This window comes from Eurypyga helias, unplaced genomic scaffold (genome assembly GCF_000690775.1).
Source record: "Eurypyga helias isolate BGI_N326 unplaced genomic scaffold, ASM69077v1 scaffold8591, whole genome shotgun sequence".
Classification (NCBI taxonomy): Eukaryota; Metazoa; Chordata; class Aves; order Eurypygiformes; family Eurypygidae; genus Eurypyga; species Eurypyga helias.
The window spans coordinates 26,845-27,112 of NW_010231527.1; positions in this window are offsets into that span (position 1 = coordinate 26,845).

Here is a 268-nt window from a genome sequence, read left to right on the forward strand (position 1 = left end):
GCGGCGGGGCCCTGCCGGGGGGCGGGCGGAAACCGCGCGCTGCGCGCTGGAGCCGATTGGGCACGGGGCGTTAGCGCTGGGATTCGAAGCTGGGGGTAAAACCTCTCCAGCAGAAGTGGTGAAGGGTCACTTTATTACCTCCTTCATCTTAGGAGGAGTCCGAGCTCCTACCATTAACCCCACATCCATTTCAGTCCGGACACCCATCTAGAAAGGTCACCCACAGCCTGTGAAAGGAAGTACCACGGCCTGCCCGAGGTCGTTATCC